Source organism: Pongo pygmaeus, chromosome 7 (assembly GCF_028885625.2).
Source record: "Pongo pygmaeus isolate AG05252 chromosome 7, NHGRI_mPonPyg2-v2.0_pri, whole genome shotgun sequence".
In the NCBI taxonomy this organism is placed as follows: domain Eukaryota; kingdom Metazoa; phylum Chordata; class Mammalia; order Primates; family Hominidae; genus Pongo; species Pongo pygmaeus.
Window position 1 is genome coordinate 114,478,942 of NC_072380.2, and position 19,435 is coordinate 114,498,376.

Genomic DNA, 19,435 nt, shown 5'->3' on the forward strand with positions numbered 1-19,435 from the left:
TTCTACAATAGAACTCATAAGTGAAAATCTATATTACCCAGCCTGCAAACATGAATGCTATAAGCCAAAAGAAATTGTCACAGACATTGATGTCATAAGCTTTTCAAAATCACCTTTATTCTTTCTTGTGGGTGATTCTGTTTCATGTGCTGGGCCAAGTATTATTTCTCCTGTCAACATTTCATCATAAAAACCTTCACAGCCCTATTTCCATAAAGTCGCTGTCACAGTAACAAAAATGAGAGAGTTAAAATGTTCAGAACTATCCAAGCTAGAGGTGAAAACCAAAAACACAGCATTTGAGCTGAAGGAAAAGCAGGTCACTAAAAGGGGAGGGATGTGATAAGCTTGCGGTCAGGATGAGAAATTACATTTTGAAGGCACAGCTCACTTTAATGCAAGTCCTTCTGCTCTCAAAGAAGCCTGAAGCACTCTCACATTTAATAAGATTAATTATATTATTCCTAAAGTTTATTTATAGATCTTTACTGGGTTGCATAGAAAATTTCAGGGGGAAATGTTAAAAGGCAGGTTTTCAACTATTTTCAGTTTTATTCCAGATATTTGTCTAGACAAGAGCACATGCCTCCTAAAAGAATAAGTTATTCTAGAGAAAACTATTAATATCAGATCTTTCCGGAAAAGGTGAACAACACTGGTGAGGCAATCTCATTTCCAGAGGAGAATGGCTCAACAGGAAGCCAGCGTTCTTGTCTCTAAAGACAAAGCCAGCAATATTTGTAAACAGAAACCATGTATTCCCTTTCTATAGAGGGTGTGCCCCACTCTTCAAAACATATTCCCTGGTCATTTAAGGCTGTGAATGAATCAGAGAAAGGCCTGAGCTGGAGAAGTAGTTCTTGATTTTTCAGTTCACAAGAGTTTTATATCCACAAAGAACATCCAAGAATAACATCCAGGAAAAAACAAACAGAAGCCAACTTTCAAAGGCTTCCACTGGTCAAAGATGCAATAATTTGAGCTTTCAGAAAGATAACTGCAATTAAATGGAACCCATTAAAAATGCTTAAGTCCACAAGTTCATGTATATATATAAACCTTTGGAGGATGAAAGAGAACCAACTTATTATTTTGAAACCTGGTCGATAAAAAGAATCAAATATTTATCTTGTCTCTCTGTATGAACTATATCACTGGGTAACCAAAAAGTAAATAAGGGGCTGGGCACAGTGGCTCATGCCTGTAATCCCAGCACTTTTTGAGGTGGGTGGATCACTTGAGGTCAGGAATTCAAGACAGGCCTGGCCAACATGGCGAAACCCCATCTCTACTAAAAATACAAAAATTAGCTGGATGTGGTGGTGCACGCCTGTAATCCCAGCTACTTGGGAGGCTGAGGCATGAGAATCATTTGAACCCACGAGGTCGAGGTTGCAGTGAGCCGGGATCACACCACTGCACTCCAGCCTGGGCAACAGAGTGAGACTCCATCACAAAAAATGATAATAAATAAATAAATAAATAAATAAATAATATATAAAGTAGATAAAGGGAAGCAATTCTTTGTATCCCAAGTGATAAATGAAAACAAAAAGTCAAAATGGAATATCATCATCTTAGAAGTCCCAATAACTAAATGAATTGAAGCATTAACCATTGTTAATATTACAAAAAGACAAACAACACAAATGTTATATGCTTCCTGATGTAAAAACACACCTATAATCTTGCCAAAGGAATTGCACCTGAGTTTGATCAACCCTCAAAATCCAGCCACCATGCTGCAGGAAATACAGAGGAACACAACGAAATGTACCATAAGATTGCAATCAGCAAAATCTAGCCTATGAGAAACTCTACAAGTCACAAGGCTGGGTTTATCCACAGATAAACGATAAGGAAAAAGAAAGGGATGGAGCAGGAATGTACAAATTAAAAGAAAGGTATACCAACGTTCATTAAATGAGCAGAACTAAGCTATAGTACCTAGGGATGCATAGCTGGGCAACTGATATAAAAGTCCAGGTAATGGTTACTTATGAAGTGAAGGGGGTTATGATGGAGATGGGTCACACAGAAGAGACTTCTAGAGAGGCTGGTGAAGTTCTCTTTCCTGGCCTGAATGGTAGTTATAAATGTGTTTGCCTTATGCTAATTCATTATGCTACATATTTGATTTGCAGTGGAGGTTATATCTGTGTTTTGTTTTATAATGATGTAGTTTGATTTAAAAAGAGTAAAGAAAAATATCTCCATCAAGCTCCTTGAAAACATGAAAAATGTGATCGTTTTCAGAGGTATAACAGGTAAATAAGGCAATAATAATTCCTATTGAAGGAAGGTGAGCAAAAATATATTCAATACATTGCTATGATCAATATTAGAAAAAAGTTCGCTAGGAATAAATAGGATTTGAGTATGAAAACATGAAAGGAAAGATGTTCATTAATCATAGAACTCCGTGGCCTCTGATCTCCCTGTGATCCCTGGAGGTGTAGTTCATTTCCCCATGTACAAAAGGGGATTGTGTACAAGCCTAGAGTAAGCCCTATGTAAGAATCATGGCTTAGAGTACTAGAGTTTTGAAGCAAAACCAGCCTCTTCTGCTAATTTTCTCTCTCGGAGTAACAGCTGCTGATTTTTCCCCTTGAAAGTATATTCTCAGGCTCTTGTGGAGACAGAACTCCTGCCCTAGGACACTTGATGACTATATGAGCTGAGCTGCCCACCATAAACTAACTGGTCGTCATTTAATCCACAAAACCATAAAATCAGCTAAGTGAAGTCACACTCTGTCACCAAGTGGAAGTGATATATAAGATGGGTCTGTAGCAAGTCCTATGGATACAAGTAAGCCATATGATTTGATGGCTCAGCTTCATGGCCACCTACTCCTGATACATTGCTTCCTCTCTCTCAACCCACACCTATGGCTTCAAAAGGAGTTCCCTGTAACCAGATGATGATAGCGGAAAAAAAGACCTGGATATGTTTTGCATATGATACTCCATTATATATCAGCAACAGCTAGAACTAAGCTGTTGTATATCCACTCAGGGATGGCCCTGAAAAATAGTGTAGAGAGAAAATCCTCCCAGTTGGTAGAACTTCATAACACATCTGGATATCTGTTTTGGCTAGACTGAAAGATGGCCAGAAGTACAAATCTATACTAACTCATACATAATGCATAATGATTTGGCCAGATGGTCATCGACTTGGAAAGAACAGAATTGAAAAATTGCTTAAAAAAAAAAGAGGACTGAGGAATAGGCAGATGGATGACCTCCTGGAATGGGCAATGAGTGGGAAATATTTGTATCTCACGTGCATGCTCACAAAAGGACGTCCACTGCAGAGAAGGCTGTTGATAATCAGGGGGACAAGATAACATATTCTGAGGATGTCAGCCAGCCATTTCTTCCCAGTCACCCTAGGAACTTCTCCATGGACTTATCTTCTGAGTGGTCATGGCAGTAATCAAGGAGTCTATGTATAGGCTCACCACAGTGAATCTGGCTAGCACCATTACTGTGTGTCCAGGTGGCCTAGTCCAGGTGGACTAGTTAGCCATGCTATGGTGCGTGAATTACACTGGATTCTTTCCAGTATGAAGTGGTCAAAGATTTGTTCTTAGGGAAATAAACATTTCCTCTGGATATGGGTTTGCCTTTTGTAAGTACCACCAATTACATACTTAGAAAATGCCTTATTTACCATTGTGGCACCCCTCACGACATCACTTCTGATCAAGGCGCTAATTTCACAACAAAATAAGTGCAGCAATTGACTTGCAGCCATGGAATTCTCTAGTCCCGCCATATACTCCATCATCCAGAAGCAGCTAACCTGGTTAACCTGGTAGAATGATGGAATCACCTACTGAAGGCTCAATTGTCACTAACTGAGAGATAACCTCTCGAAAGCTTATGGCACTATATCTTACAGGATGTAGTACATGCTTTGAATCAACAACCCCTACAGAGTGGTATTCCTCCCATATCTATAATACATGGGTCAGAGAATCAAAAATTAAAATGGGATAGTCTATTCTATTATGCCTAATAAGCTAGTCACAAAAATTTTGCTACCTGTGCCTAAGATTTTGGGCTCTGCTGGTTTAAAGTTATTCATTTCCAAGAAACTAAAAGTCAGTTGCAGAAACAATAATGGTTCCACTGAACTAAAATTTGAGATTACCACTTGGTCATTCAGACTCCTTAAGCCATTGTACAAACAAAAATTGTTCTACAGCACTAACTGGGGTCCCAATTACTAAGCTAAAATAAGATTGTTGCTGGATAATGGAGGCATTAAGAAAGATGTCTGTATTCCAGAGGATTCTCTGGGGTGCCTTATTACTTCCATATCCAGTAGTAAAGTTAATAAAATATTTCACTACACCAATAAAGGAGGGATGTCTAAGGACACAGACTTTTCAGGAGTAAAGATTTGCATCAGCCCTTCAGAAAAGAATCCTCACCAACCAAGGGATTAAAGAGAAAAGCATATGGGAGTTGATAAGGGAAGAAAGAAGACATATAGATATAGATATATATAAATGTAAATCCTAGATCTTTCTCTTTCTTTCTTGCTCTCTCTCTCCTCCCTCTAAATACACAAACACACACACACACACACACACACACACACACACACACACGCAGCTTTGTGATCAGTTACAGAAGTGAGGACTATAGCAACTATGTGTATTTTCTTCCTTGTACATATTTGTATATAGAACTCACTTTCCCCTTTTTCCTTTCCCCAAGTGTGTCTGTTATACAAGGAGTGTGTCATATAAGTTAACTACAAACTAGGTGGTTAACTTAACAATTTAGTCTTTTAAGTTACATGATAAATGAGATTTTGATTAACCTGTAAGGGGAATTAACATCAACATATAAATGTAAATGCACCAACTAATGGCACTTTGCATCCCCCTTATCAGGGAACTAGTGAGCATGCCTTCATTTGTGCAAGGGATAATTGCATCAACAGAATTATTATAATGTTGCTGTTGTTGCTTTATCAAGTTTATATATGGGTGGAGGGCTGTGTATGGATGAAAAAGAGACAAAGGGGTGGACTGTGCCTAACAGTGTATCGCCAACCCAAATTCACATTCATCCTTATACCTTCCACTATAGTGATGGGGAAAGAAAGTAGCACGCCACATTTCTCAGAATAACTCACCAATTGGCTTCTTATTGGGCTTTGTCATGGGGGCACTAGAAGGATATTGTAAGACCGGAAGAAGGGAGGAGTGTTTTTGTTTCTTTGGGCTTCTGGCAGTGCCATCAATGGCAGTGGCAGTGATTACATCATGGTTGGCTAGTGTGGGCTTCTGGGCTGCTGCTCAGGATCCTTGGTTTAATAGCAGAAGTGGACCGTGAGACAACTGAAAGCAGGGACTGTCTTAAACTTATGTGTCCCCTACAGTGCTTGGCCTAGGGCTAACCTCATAGTAGGCACATTTATAAGTGTATAGTAGTGTTCATTGTATTCACATTGTTGTGTAATGAACCTCTAGAACTTCTTCATCTTGAAAATCTGAAGGTCTATACCCAATAAACAGCAACATTCCTTTTCCCCCTGCCCTTAGCCCCTGGTAACCACCATTCTATTTTCTATTTCTATGAATTTGACTACTTTAGATAAGTACGCACATGGTTTTTAAAAACTTATGTAACTGTAGAATTTCCAAGAGTTGAAAACGATATTAGAAGTAATCTAGTGCAAGGTCTCGCCCAGTGCATGGGCCCCACCTTTTTCCTCTTAAATTCAGTAACGTACTTTTTGATCACCTGGTCTCTGCTGGAAGAATCTCGGTAACTGCTTCAAAAAGGTGAGCCATGCTATGGGGGGACTCTTCCTGTAATAACAAAGTTCTTCCTTACATTAACCCAAAATGGGGACCTTTTACCCATTGATATTGGTCTATTTTCCAGAACAGAACACATTCCCTCCCTCTTCCAAAGTTTAAATGATTTTATGGTATTTTAAAAACATATTTTTATCACACTTGTTTTAGCCTGCCATGAGACAATGATTCACATGGAGAAAATCAGAAAACACAAAGAATATCAACTTCTGTTGAGATCCAACACTCAGCAACAGTGTACTATGTAGCCAGAGGTCTCCATAGTCCAGAGAAAGGCAGTAGAATCCAGGAACTAACTAAAACAGTGAATCAGCGTTTGTTCCTGAGGCCCTCTGCTTGACTAGGCTTTTAAAAATAAATATTCTTCCACATGTCCATGAGATTACTGACAGTTTCTCATTAGGTAACTACTTGTCTCTTTAATGAACCAAAAGATTCTCTCCCAGGTAGTCACAATATTTACCACAATTGCAAAGATAAAAATTTTCACTAATAGAATTTCATTCGCAAAAGCCTCCTCATTCAAAATGATTTCTGAAGTTGCAGAGGCAGGACATAGTCATGTTCTTGCAGCATTTCTAGTGACATTCATGGCAACCCTTTCCCCAACAAACTGCATATGTTACGTATATCACAAAATTATACTGTTGCTATAGAAACATAGCTCAATAATAATAATAATAATAATAATAATAATAATAAACAGTTTGAAGAACACAGAGACCATGACAAAATATCTCTAGTAGAAGATCAGAAGCTGGTCAGGAATGGTGGCTCACACCTGTAATCTCAGCACTTTGGGAGGCTAAGGTAGGAGGACTGCTTGAGGCCAGGAGTTCAAAAGCAGTCTGGTCAATATAGCAAGTCCCATCTCTACAAAAAAATAAATAATAATAAACAAATTAAATTAAATTAGCCAGGTGTAATCATGCCCACCTGCAGACCCAGCTACTCAGGGGGCTGAGGCAGGAGGATCATTGAGCCCAGGAGTTTGAGGCTGCGGTGTGCAGTGTCCTGAGATCTAACCACTGCACTCCAGACTGGGTGACAGAAAAATAAATAAATAAATAAAACTTAATATATATATCACTATATATATTTTTTTCACTTAAAAGAGAAAAGTAAAAATAAGTAAAGTTTAGGCAGCAATAATTTATAAAGAATAAATGTAAACTGCTAAACAAATGGAAAAATATACATCTAGCTTGCAATCAAAGAAATGCCAATCAAAACAACATAAGAGGCCAGGTATGGTGGCTCACGCTTGTAATCCCAGCACTTTGGGAGGCTGAGGCAGGAGGATCACCTGAGGTCAGGAGTTTGAGACCAGCCTGGCTAACATGGTGAAACCCCGTTTCTACTAAAAATACAAAAATTAGCTGGGCATGGTGGCGCATGCCTATAATCCCAGCTATTCAGGAGGCTGAGGCAAGAGAATCCCTTAAACCCTGGAGGCAGAGGCAGCAGTGAGCTGAGGTCATGCCACTGCACTCCAGCCTGGGTGATGGAGTGAGACTCTATCTCAAAAAAAAAAGACAACAACAACAAATATAAAATATAAGATACCACCATTGCCTTGACACATGAGGATAAGGGGAAACAGACACTCAATACCGCAGGTGGAAGTGCAAACTGGTCAACTTTTTATAAGATTAATTTGCCAAAAAAGTAACAGAAATCTGAAAAAGATTAATATATTTTGATCCAGAAGCTTTATTTCCTGGAATGTAACTTAAAGAAAAAAATTTTTAATCGGCACACAAAAAAGCATGTGTAAGCGTTTTATAATCTGTAATAATAAAAATTGGGAACGCCTAAATATCAAACAATGGATAAGTTAAATAAATTATATCTCCCTCAGAAGATAGAATTGTACGTAACCCTTAACAAAAGCAAGCAGTTATATGGCACTATTAAATGGCAGGCTCTATTTTAAGCAATTTATAAATATATTAACTTATTTAAACTTTAGTATAATTCTATGAGATAAGTACTATTATTGTCCCTATTTTACAGAGAGAAAAGAAAGGCATAGAAAAGTAATTTGCCCAAGGCCATGAAATCAAATAGTGTTAAGCCAGTATTCATTCAAACTCAGGCAATCTGGGCCCAGATTCCATGCTCTTAACCAACATACAATTATACTATAGAAGAATATTTAAGAACATGTTAAAAATCTCAAAATATACCTGTAAAATGTTTTTAAATGAAGCTACCAAATTGTAGTTCGTAGATGTTGTATACATTTGGTGTGTGTATAGACAGACATAATACACATATCATACATGTATTATATATGTCAAAATATCAGGAGCTATCTCCTAGAGATATAAATAGCAGGAGCTATCTCTAGGTGTTGAGATTAAGGGCATTTTTTACTTTCTCCGTTCTTCTAATTTTCCAATGTTTCTTTTTTTGATTAACATATATTACATTTACAATAACGAATACACAAATGCTCTTGGTACCAACTCTTAAGTATTCCTGATAGGCCACTGCCTTCAGCCTAGAACTTGAGAGGACCCAGTTCTTAGCATGACCATCTGGGAACACACTGAAGCACTTCATTTTGCTATACCTCCTTTATTACCATGAGATGTAGGGTTTGCTTTCATGAAGAAAACAAAAAAGTAAACAATCCTGGATCTGAACTGACAGCACTTTATAAATAAAAACATTTTACATCAATAAAAGATTTTTATTATTTCAATACCAGAGGTTTCAAAGAGCCCACCATGTATCCAAATAAGGTGTCTTTATTTCCCCCCTTTCACTCATAACTCATCTCAGTTTATGAGTTTGCAGGAATGTAAGCTTCACACACAAAATTCCAGTCTGGGAAGAAGAATGCTGCTTATTACAGGGCCTTATGCCACGTGACTCATTGGGATTTAGCCTTTGCCTTACTGTACCAAATTGACCCTGGAGCTCCTGATGGTAATTCCCAGCTGAATCAATTTTGATATTTACATTGCCCCTAGGAAAAGGACAAGTGAGATGTGACAGAAATTAAACCAGCAACCTCCCACACAGATTCTGCCCACGCCACGGGGAAAGAAAACAATTGCTGATGGGTCAGCAAGACAGAGGCAATAATTAATATTATCTCAAAGAACAATCCCTGCTCTGGATAAGACAGGTTTATCACACAATGCTCTGCATGGGGCTTGCAGAGTCTATGAGAAACACAGTGAGCCTGTAAGCCAGCAAGGATGCCGCATCCACTTTCATCAGGATCAAGTCCAGGAAGTGCTTTGGCAATTTACACCACCTGGCATTTGGTGGCCTTGATTATTCCCATAGCAGCAAAGTCCCTAGAAGCCCTAAGTGGCAGGGCTCCAGCTTCTGCAGCATTCACCAGAATACCACATGAATACATTTCAGTGGCATATCCATATTCATTAGTTACCCATTCCACAATTTTCCCACAACTCACTTTAGCCATGTGGCTGAAACCCCCACGAGCTTCAAAACCACAATAATCACAGTGGGCAGAATTCTAGAACGGCCCTCTGAGGTACACATCGTATATCATTGCTTCCCCTTGAGTGTGGGTGGAATCTGTAAGAATGATAGGATGGTCACTTCCTCAATTAGGTTAAATTATATGGCAAATGGTGATGAGCTAGTCACTCCATACTAGCCGACTAGAGAGGGATCAGAAGTCAGAGAGACACACTCCCGCTGGCCTGGAAGAAAGCAAACATCTGTGTTGCAACCTGCCTATGGGGGCTACTTGACAAGGAATCACAGGAGCCCTCTAAAAGCTAAGCGAGGACCCCAGCCAACAGCGTGCAAGAAAACAGGGACTTCAGGCCTACAACTTCAAGGAAATGAATTCTACCAACAACAAGTAAGTTGCAAAGAGGAACTTAAGCCTTGATGAGAATTCACAGGCCCTGCTACCTCCTTGATTTCTGCCTGATGAGACTCTCAGCAGAAGACCTAGCTAGCCTGTGCTAGGTCCTCTGTACTTGGACTCCTGACCCCTGGGACCTCTGAGATCATAAATGTACGTTGTTTAAGCCAAAGCCCCTAAATTGTGGTAATTTTCTTACACAGCAATAGAAAAGGAATATAATGATGATTGTTAGAATATGGGTTGCTGATGTTCTTTATCACACTTGCACTGTCTTCAGAAAAAAATGACACCATTTAGAGGGAAGACATTTGTATCTACAACATTCACCCCAAGGAGCCTAAAAGAGAGCAATCACTGACATTTGTCTAATAGTTTTGAGTTTATTTAACTTTCATATACAATCTCATTTGAATTTTATATCATTAATATGATAGAGCTTGGGAAGTAGTGAATAGGAACTAAGATTCTGGAGCCAGACTGCCTGGGACTGGCTCCCTATTCTGCCACTACTAGATGAGCTCAGTCCAGTTCCTTGACCTCTCTGTGCCTCAGTTTACTCATCTGTAAAACAGGTGCTATGATTTGAATGTTCATCCTGTCTAAACCTCATGTCAAAATGAAATCCCTAGTGTGGTGATGTTGGGAGGTGGGGCCTAGTGGGAGTGTTTGGAAAGGGGGTAGATCCCTCATTAATAGATTAATGCTCCCCCTCAGGTTGAGTTCTTACTGAGTTCCCACGTGACCTGGTACACTACCCACCCCCAAACACTTCCTCTCCCAACATGTGATATCTGTACATGCCTGATCCCCTTCACTTTCTACCATGAGTCTAAACAGCCTGAGACTCTCACCAGACGCCCAATCTTGAACTTTCCAGCCATCAGAATTGTGAGCCAAATAAACCATTTTTCTTTACATATTATGTAGCCTCAGGTATCCCTTTACAGCACACAAAAGGAACTAAGACAACAGGGATGCAATAACATGTACTTCCTAGGGGTTTGTGAGCATTAAATGACTTTACATACATAAAGTCTAGCTTATAGTAAGGATCGGATACATGTTTATTGCTATTTTTAATCAATGACATTATCTAAACAGACCAGCAAAGCAAAACTGGCTTTGCTCACTTCTTATTGTAACATGCTACTACAGTTGAAATCTAAGGTTTGAGACCAGCCTGGCCAACATGGTGAAACCCCATCTCTACTAAAAACACAAAAAATAGCCAGGCATGATGATGCATGCCTGTAATCCCAGCTACTTGGGAGGCTGAGGCAGAAGAATCACTTGAAACCGGGCAGTAGAAGTTGCTGTGAGCCAAGATCGCTCCATGGCACTCCAGCCGGTGTGACAGAGTGAGACTCCATCAAAAAAAAAAAAGGAAAAGAAATAAATCTAAGGTTTCAACAGATACTGCAATAAAGAGCTTGTGTATCAACCTAGAGAAAGGTAACCTGTAGCTGGGAAACAACACTCACTCAGCCTCTAGCTGTTATCCTGATTAGAATGGGGGAAAACAGGCAAGAATGAATGAGCCTGCTGCATACTCCAGAAAGGATGCTGGGATGAGCAGGAGTATGGTTGCTTCCTTTTGTCCAACAGGATTCTGGGTTTGAGATGAGGACACAGACCCAAGTGGGTTCCTACCACTACGATCAGCATTACATAGCCTCCATCACAGTCTTGAGCACAAACAGGCATCCGTCTTCATAACAGAGCCAGACTCATAAAATGACACTTTCTAGTCAAATATTACACCACCAAGCCAGTGGGAAGCTCCCTATACCAGGGCTGCTGTGGTCTGATGGGGGAGTTTTGGTTTCTGGGCACTGATGTGGTTATACCCTATAAAAGTTTAAGGGGTGGTTACAGGTGTATTTTCCCAGTGCAGCTTTCTGTCCCATTAAAGTACCATGGGCCAGAAGACCTTCTCAGTCATCTCTCACCTGTTCTGCTAATTTCTCAACTCAGGTTTTAAAGAACAACTCTTACTGGTAGGAAAAAAAAAGCATATCTGAGTAAATATCTACTTATCTCCTTTCTTTTATTATCTGCACTCTTTTGTCTCTATTCCTCACCTTTGCAGCCTTTGTGCCACATAGTGACACATGCTCAATGTCCCCTTTCTATCTTATCAAGTATTTCCAAAAGTCACTCCTCCTCAACAACAACAAATCATGGATAAAAGGAAAGGAAAGTTACAACTAAAAACACTTGACCTTATCTCCCAATAACTCAAAGGCATGTTGGTTTATTTCAGAGAGTTTACCTTAATTCGCACTGGAAGATGTCCTAGAAGATCCAAGAAGTGAAGCCCAAATGCCTGCAGGATGTGTGCAGTTAGCATGCAGGAACTGCGGGATCTAAGGTGAACCAGAGTAGCTGAGATGACCTGCCTTTTAAAACTGTGTGCAGACCTAACAGAATGGCCCAACACAACCCCCACAGTGAACCACGTATGGCTGGGGCCACTCACTTGTAATGACCAAAGGCCTAGAGAGTAGGAGGCTCTTTCAAAGCCAGTTTGATACAGGGAATGCAGACACTGAACAAAGTCAGGAGGAGCTCAAGAGAAAGTCAAAGCAATCAGAACTGCTTTCTGAAAATTGCCATCCTAGTTGATTTTTGAGCTCAGAATTCTCCACTTGGCCTGTTCCAGTCCAAAAGGGAAGCTGGAACCACACAGCAGTCTGAATGCAAAGGCAACAATCAAGAGGAAATGCCTCAGCTGCTAGCACTCAATTAATGATCTTGGATATTTTGATCAAAGAAAAATGTTTTCTCTCTTTAACCAAAAAAGCAAAATCACCTACTATTATAGAGTGGGTTTTAAACCATTTGGCAGCAAGCTCCACCCATCAGAGCATTACCTATTGGGTAGAAGGTTTTTAAAATAGGCTTTTCCCCGAGGAAGAATTCCCTGCTAAAATCCCTTGAGAGCAAATGTTGCCCTAGCAAAGCTTGGTCTAGGCCTAACAGTACACACAGTCCTCAAAGAGTTTGGTGTACTTGTTATTTGTATAACAGGATGCCAAAATGGGAAATTTTTATATCTCAGTTTAGAGATTAATAGACTCCAAGGCAGAATTTCAAAGTTAATGAACAAGAACCAGTTAGAAGACAGAGAACTCTCACCCACAACAAGAATATCAAAGTCAGAGACAAGAGAAAATCTACTGAGAAAAGAATTTGTGAGAAGGATTTCTTTGTAGAGAGCTGTACTTTAACCCTTGGGAAAGGTTTAGGGAGCGTCTATTCTCACTTCAAGCCAGGTGAAGGGGAATTCAACGGGACCACTCAAAGAGCTTCACATGGGGCTCCTACAGTTTGGAAGACTTTGTGGGTGCAGATCCTAAAGCAGGTGATACACTGCGGCTGCTGACATGAGCTCAAAGAGAGGTAGCTGTGTTGGAATCCAAGTTTCTGAGTGCAGAGGACGCCTGAATGTGTCCCACAGACCAGAAGTGAGCCACTCACAAGAGAGCTGGTGTGAGGTCACATTAGGTTATGTCTTGTCGGGTCTCCTGGACATTTCATGAAACCCCCAACTAATGAAAGCTGGAGGTGACTACCAACCAGACTCCTTGGGGTGAAGAAGGAATCCGTGAAGAGCCAGAGGAGAGAGGGCACATTATCAGCATCGCAGAAGCTAGAGATGAAAACACCCCAGTGATCAGGGTGGCAAAGGGTAAGGGCAGAAAGCAGAGGGGGTTGGGGGATGTTAGGGGGTAGGTAGTCTCTGAAAAATCCACAGAAACATCCAGAAGGAAAAATGTTACATGCATCTGCCAGGCCCAGAGAGTTCAAGGCTATCTAACAACAGTGACACCAAATCAAAACTTCTGGCTCCCCTTATCTTTCCATTCCAATGTGGGAGAGCCAGATGCAGTCCAGTCGTGTATGTAAAAGGAAGAGGAGAACATGAAGAAAGTAGCCAACATACCACTCCAACCAAAACAGCTGAGATTTATCTTCAATCTGCTCTGTCGATGCATTAAGACCAAAGTATAATCTCACCTCTCACATATGGAAGTCATTCGGTCACATGGGCTTATTCATATTTGAACTTCACCTAACAGTTATGAGCAGTTAACTGTATTTCCCAATTCGTGTAGGGCTCATGTGTGTTCTTCACCCATTTCCATTTGAGGATGATAATTTGCTAAAGTTTAAGCTTTGGAAACTCTTCTTTAGCATGAAAGAGATTCGAGTTTTTAAAATTTGTTTAGTTTTCTGTTTTGTTTTGTTTTTGGTGTTCTTCCTGCTGCCTTCTGTAATTGTTTCCCTAGAGTTGACAGCTATCTTGCCCTTAACACAGCAAGCTTCTGTATTCTTGACTAAACATTAATAGACTAACATTAATAGGTTGAAAATCTGGATGCAAGCAAAATGCTGTAAAATAAAGGCTGTGGATTTGGGGACACGGAGAAGGAAAGGTCAAAAGAATTGATACTATTAAGGAGTGAACTAGAATGGGACTTGAAGTATAAAAGGTAAAATGTTAGGCGGTTAGTTAGGAGCTGTTCATCTCCATTACAGACAGGAAATGAAAAGAAGAGGAAGAAGAAGAAGCAGAAGAAGAGGAAGGAGGAGGAGGGGAAGGGGAAGGGGAAGCAGCAGCAGAAGCAGCAGCAGCAGCTGTATGTGTTGTATTAAGTCAGGCTGGCGTTAGGGGGCTTGGAAGGAGAAAATTACATCACTGCTTGTTTTCTTTGCTTCCCTTTCCCTACCTGAAGTAAAGGCCAAGCCAGAAAGAAGATATCCTAAGCCCTGGGACAAGGACTCTGGTTACATTCTTACTGAGAAGAAAAATAATTTGAGCATTTGTTCAAAGACTCTAGTTTGCCTCAAATTCTTGAAATTCAAATGGTATCAGAATCTCTGAGCACCAACACATGAAATTTTAACATATGTTCACTTACTTGCAGCCAGTGATGACCTTCATTTTAAGCAGAATATGTTAAAACAACACTTGAAACATTACTACATGGATTATTTTTAAAAAGTTCTTCTTTGAGAATTTAAGTCTGATAAATTTAAGCCTAACAAAGACTGGAAGAAACAGAAGAGGAATTTGGAAAGATAATTGGAGATGCTGTAAAGTTATTATTTATGAATAAGCAAATAAAAATAGTTAATCCTTGCTAAGGAATGTGAGGACACACGGAAATGGGTTTAGGAAGACGGGCACATTTGGGAAACTGCTTCTCTGGGCTGAGGGAAACCTTAGCATAACTTCTACAGGCATGAGAAGGGTAAGGCCATATTTCATTCCACAAATGGAGTTAGCAGGCAAGAAGAGAGATGGTACGACACTATTGAGTAGACATTTCTGCATCGTTTCTACCAACCATTTCTAAAATCTCAAAGACAAAATTCACCAGTGTTTATTGAGCCTATAATGCGGTAATCACTGAGCTCGAATCTGAATGCTAAGATAACTTTCTAATTAGATAATACATTCCCCAAAATAATTTAGCATGTGATAAAAATTATTCCATGGAGAGTCAGAAGGGACTCAGAGAGGTGTCCAAAGACTTGAGAGGGAAACTTTAAGAACTCCTTTAACATTTCTGGATGATCTTGTTTGTGCCACAGTTAAGAGCATATGGTTAAGAGCATAGCTCAGGAGCAGGTCTACATGGGATGAATTCCATGGCAGCTGTGTGAGCTTGGGCAAGTTACTGGTCCTCTCCAGGCTTCAGTTTGGACACCAGTAGAACAGGGATGCTAGCAGGACCACTAAGTGGAGTTCTGTGAGGATTCAATGCATTAGCACCTGGGAAGTGCACAGTAGGTGCATTTAAGTGCACTGGCCCCTGGCTGGACAACAGCTCTACAAAAAAAGAGTAAAGGAAATCAAGAAGAAAGCCAAGACTAAAAGGGTTAGCAACTGCTCAACATCACACTCAAACCTATTTCTAAACCCAGGGCTTTCTACAGTAATGCACTGCTGCCATGAGACCAGGGGCCCATAACTAGAAGGAATCAAGTTTAGTTTCATTTCCTCTTGCCATGCCCTATGACAGGGTCATTAAGCAGTGATCAAGTGGTTGAGAACTGCCTTGTTCTACAGGGTCTTAAAGTATAACATGGTGATTCTAGTCCATTAACCCTAGAGGCAGTCAGTTCAAATCACATCTCAACTTCTACCAGCTGTGTGACCTTGGGAACTGCACTTTAACTTCACTGAAAGGCACATAGCTCACAAATAGACTAGGAATGTTATGCACCTACCATACTGGGTGCTTATGAAAATGAAATTAGAAAACACTTACATTTTATTCTTTATTACATAACTGAATTATATAAAGCATTTTCCAAATAAAAAATAATTTGTATTTAAAAAAAGAAAAAGTACTGGTTTATGGTAAACAGTCAAGCTGTAGCTGTTTTTGTCATCATCACCATTATCATCACCAACACAGGGTTCAACTAGCCAATTGGTACTTGAATTTCCTCTACATCAGTTGCTTTTAAACATTTTTTTTAACACAATCCATGGAGAATAAAAAAATTCATTGTGACGCTGTATGCCCATACATATATATTTAAAGCAGACATTTTATAACACAATATTTTCCCTTAATACATGCAATGTATTTTCCATTCTATTTCACTTCATTTCACTTTTTAAATGTTGGTCATGACCCACTAAACTGATTCCATAATCACCAATTGGTTGCCACCCACCATTTAAACAATGCTATGTTGTATCGTTTCTGCTAACCATTTCTAAAATCTCAAAGACAAAGTTCACCAGTGTTTATTGAGCCTATAATGCGGTAATCACTGAGCTCGAATCTGAATGCTAAGATAACTTTCTAATTAGATAATACATTCCCCAAAATAATGTAGCATGTGATAAAAATTATTCCATGTACATTGTAAATAAGCAACAGTTATTAATTTTGCTTTTTTGGATCACAGTTAATGTTCACCAATTACATTAAAGTAATTCATTGTTGGCTGGATGTGCCCTGAAATTGCACCAAGTATCTATAAACTCCGCTTCACCAATTGAGAACAGTATACGATAAACTCTCCCAGGTCCTTAAAGGGTCCTCCTGGAAAAAAACTCAGCCTGTTGCCAAGATGATGACAGGCTTTCCTTTCCTTTACCGTATCTCACAATTCCACATATGCTTAAGGTTCTCTGGCAGAATCAGACATTCATGCTCATGTATGTACACTCCATGCATATTCTGAGACAACTTTTACAAGTTAGAAAAGCAATAGCAATGCATTTCACTGCCCAATTAATTTTACCAGCTAGATAAACATCTAATCTTCTAGTCATTTTTTATTATTATAGGTTTATCTTAATTCATCTCACAATTAGTATTTTTATTTTTATTTTATTTTTTAGACATGGTCTCACTCTGTCACTCAGGCTGAAGTGCAGTGGTGAGACCCAGGCTTACTGCAACCTCCACCTCCCAGGCTCAAGTGATCCTCCCGCCTCAGTCTCTCAAGTAGCTGGGACTATAAGTGTGCTCCACCATGCCCAGCTAATTTTTGTATTTTTTGTAGAGATGCGGTTTGCCATCCATCTCAAGCAATCTGCCCATCTCATCCTCCCAAAGTACTGGGATAATAGGCTTGAGCCACCATGCCTGGCTCACAATGAGTTTTTTTTTCCTTTTTTTTAAAAAAACTTTTATTTTAGGTTTGGGGGGTACATATGAAGGTTTGTTACATAGTTGTTACATAGGTAAACTCACGTCCTGAGGGTCTGTTGTACACATTATTTCATCACCCAGATGTTAAGCCCAGTACCCAACAGTTAACCTTTTCTGCTCCTCTCCCTCCTCCCATTCTCCACACTCAAATAGACCCCAGTGTCTGTTGTTTCCTTCTTTGCATTCATAGGTTCTTATCATTTAGCTCCCACTTATAAGTGAGAACATGTAGTATTTGGTTTTCTGTTCCTGCATTAGTTTGCTAAGAATAATAGCAGCATTGGTGTTCCTGCAAAAGACATGATCTCATTCTTTTATATGGCTGCATAGTATTCCATGGTGTATATGTACTGCGTTTTCCTTATCCAATCTGTCATTGATGGGCATTTAGGTTGATTTCATCTTCATTGCAGCACTATCCATAATAGCACAATCAGTATTTTTTAAATGTTATAGAGGTGATATCTGACGTGATATTAGTTCATTAATTAGCTGATATTTGAAAGACACTCTTGGCTTATGAATTTCCAATGCCATTGATATACTCTAGAGCAGCACTGTCCATGAAAGCTTCCTGTGATGATGAAAAGGTTCTATATTTTCACAGCCTGGTATGGTAGCCACTAGCCATGTGTGGTATTGAGCCCTTGAAATGTGGCTAATGCAACTGAGAAACTGAAATTTTAGCTTTGTTTTAGCTTAATTAATTTAAATTTAAATAGTCACATGGGCCCTGCAGCTATTTTATTACTGCAGACCTAGAGCATTTATAATAGAACATGCTAACAATCCTGGTGAAAGAAAATTACAATAAAAGGTACCATTTACTGAGCATTTATCAGGGACCAAGCATTAGCCTAAGCCTTTTTTATACACTTTATGTAATTTGCTTCTTCCGACAATCTTACCTAGTAGGTACTATTATTATTCTTCCCATTTTTTCAGGAAAAATCTGTAATACAGGACCCCTCCAGTTCTAAAACCAAATGTCTCTGTGATTTAAATAAAAGGGTTGAGGTCAAGAGATTTGGAGAATCTCTGCCCGCTTGAGGATATGATGCTATTTTTACATTTACTTAAGATTTATTCTTACCAGCTTTTGAGAGGGTTTGAAGGGGCTTATAGACTAGATGGTGCTTAAGACATTTAAGGATCATAAAGAATAAAGATCACTTGGGGAAAAAATGATGGAAGAAAGGTCTTTAAGCACCCAATTTCTGAGTCAGAAGATTGATTAAAGCTTTCCATCTGAGGCAAAAAATAAAAATATAATTAATTAACTAATTACTAAAAATATTGGGGCTTTAAGTTATACACAGAATCTGTTGTTATTTATTTCTTGACCAAGAAATCAATCAAACTGGCGTGCAGGCTTCACCAAAGATACGGGATTGCTCAAGTAATTCCTGTCTCTCTCTTCCTCCATAAAAGCAGACTATTGCCGGAAAATATAATTCAGTAATTCTCTGAGAAGTTCTATCACCCCAAGACTCACCTTTTGATAGCATATTAGTGTCCCTTTGTCCATCCAGCACTAACTCAGATGTGGCTTCCCTGACTGGTCCCTGGGGAATGGCCTCTTGTGTCTACTGTTGCTGCTGACCACTTGGAGACTCTTTCTCTGGACTGTAATGGGGGTTCACAGCCTTCTTCACCAGCAGAACAGGAGAATAGTAAAGAACACAAGAGGCCATTTGGCTACGAGCAGGCTATTTCAGCCAACATGGGAAATAGCTATAGGGGAGAACTGCATGTTTTCATTTACTTGCAATTGAGCTGAATTGCTGTGTATACATGACATGTATATGTGTGTGTGTCAGAGGTTTCATTAAATGTTTAGAATTTGTTTGTGGGTTTTGCCTCCTTATGTACTTTCTTCTATTTGAAGAAGAGAAATAAGCACCAAAAAATACATGCACACACTTCTACTTCAAAACAATTACTTCAATGGGACTCTGTAAGGAGAGGTGCCTTGTTTTCACCAGCTCAAACAGAACTAAAGACTTAGTTGCCTCTTACCCTTCAGTACACAGCTGCCTCTAA

The 19,435-nt window shown here is 39.5% G+C and overlaps 1 protein-coding gene across 9 annotated transcripts in view; it reads right to left on the reverse strand.

Annotated features, from left to right (window-relative positions):
• The window catches only part of NCALD (neurocalcin delta), a 454,184-nt gene that overhangs the window by 348,898 nt on the left and 85,851 nt on the right, over positions 1-19,435 (reverse strand). Inside the window, exon 1 of one of the 9 annotated variants that reach the window (XM_054498373.2) lies at positions 5,158-5,419. The exons of 7 other annotated variants lie outside the window; for them this stretch is intronic. The gene's annotated coding sequence lies outside the window, so the exon portion shown is untranslated. Of the gene's footprint in view, positions 1-5,157; positions 5,420-19,435 lie in introns of those variants that run through there. One more of the 9 variants, XM_054498372.2, reaches the window with a different exon arrangement.